General features: G+C 47.7%; 1 pseudogene; it reads left to right on the top strand.

The window, feature by feature from the left end:
* The first annotated feature begins 303 nt into the window (after positions 1 to 303).
* Positions 304 to 943, top strand: LOC143397776 (HUWE1-associated protein modifying stress responses 1 pseudogene; annotated as a pseudogene).
* The last annotated feature ends 830 nt before the right edge of the window (positions 944 to 1,773 follow it).

Genomic DNA, 1,773 nt, shown 5'->3' with positions numbered 1-1,773 from the left:
CGGGCTCCAGTGGCTCATGCCCCATTGGTCAACTTAGGGAGGCCACGGGGCCAAGGAGTGAGGGTGGTAGGTGGGCACAGCAGGTGAGGCAAGGGCCCTCAGCGGGGCCTCAGCAGGGCCGGAGGTCCAGGGCGGGGGGTCACCTGGCTTTGGTGGGCTGAGGGGCGGGGTCACAGGCCATTGGGATGCAGGAGGCCTGGGCCTTCATGAGAAGCTGCTGCTTGTTACTAGGCCCCCCACCTGGCCACTCCATGAGGATGTGGCAGCAGCGACAGCAAGGCCATGGCAGGGAGGCCCCAGAGGATGGAGGAGCAGAAGGAGGAGGGCAAGGCAGAGACCCAGGAGCACTGGCCCAAGCATGGTTTTCCAAGTGGGCGCAGCAGTGCCTGGCCCTGGCCCAGCAAGGCTAGCAGCTGCAGGAGGAGGCAGTGGCCACCCTGCAGCCTGAGCACAAGCAGCACAAGCTGTGGCACCTCTTCCAAAACTCGGCCACTGCAGTGGCCCAGCTCTAGTAAGATTGAGTGTGTTAGCAGTCAGCACTTTGTTTCTGGGTCCCCTTCCAAAACGCAACTGCCACCCTCACTAGCCTCTACAAAGAAATGTGTGGAGACCCTCAGTGAAGTTTTGATACTGGAATTCAGATTGGCTATCAGCATAGCAGTAGGATATGCTGGCTTGGTTTAAAAATACCCAACTATTTCTAGAGGAGATTTGATCAGCTTCCTAATGTGGAAAGGTTCCTCCTTCATGAAACTCAAGAACTTCTCCAAGACTGTCTGGAGTGTGCCCTATCCAAGCTACTTCAATGGAAACTGGCTCATCTCTAGAGACTCATTTGCAACCCTTCTGGGAACCCATAGCTCTACATGGTAAAGCTGATTCAACATATTTCTTTGGAAAAAAATTGTTAAGCGTGTGCCTGTGGACCCATTTTCACATTTAGGTTTAGATCCAGATTTTTATTTTTATTTTTATTTTTTTTTTTTTGGTCTATTAGAGTAAACACTTGCTCTAGAACTGTTGAAATAGAAGGTAAGTTAAGAACTGAACAAGAAATATTTGACTGTCAGCTTGCCTGTCCTAAAACTGTTTTTAGAAAGTGAGTTTGAGCTTACCGGTGTAATAACAATCTTTTTTCAACATTGACTAGAATTTCTTGCTAGATACTTTTATGTTGTACCTGTTTTCTTACTCTCTTGAGTCAGGGGAAGTTCTTATGTCTTAGGATTGTGTTCTGTTTATAGTTGCTTGGAAAGCCCGGTCCATGCAAGCAAGTACAGCGGGTAATTGTTGGGTTAGTTCCCCTGGGAATGGAGAATTGCCTTTGACACCCTTCATTATCTAGGGTGCTGTAGAGGATGAAAGTTGATGACCCAAGTGAGAGAGAACAGATGGAAGAGTCATTGATTTTCCTCCTGCCTGTTGTCCCTCAGGTCCTCCTTGCTTTGATAGTCAGGATTGCCAGAGGTGCAACTAGTAGACAGGTCTATCATTACCTCACCCAACCAGATCTATCATCAAAAGGCATTCTTGGTTAAGGGGCTTAGTGTCACTGGAGAAGCCTGAGCAATGCAGTCAATGATAGATAAGTCTATTGCTTACTGCTGTCTAATGTAGACTTCCATAGACAACTGGAGACTTACCACCTGTACCATATCAGGTTAAAAACTACTACCCCCAAACAAGCAGCAAAGTAATAAGACTTGGTTGAAGTCAAGATGAAAACCTGAATCACAAATGGATGACTAAGCAGATAGAGGTAACTAGTGAGTT

The sequence above is a fragment of the Callospermophilus lateralis genome, chromosome 1 (genome assembly GCF_048772815.1).
Source record: "Callospermophilus lateralis isolate mCalLat2 chromosome 1, mCalLat2.hap1, whole genome shotgun sequence".
Lineage (NCBI taxonomy): Eukaryota > Metazoa > Chordata > Mammalia > Rodentia > Sciuridae > Callospermophilus > Callospermophilus lateralis.
This window is presented reverse-complemented; position numbering and strand designations above follow the sequence as displayed.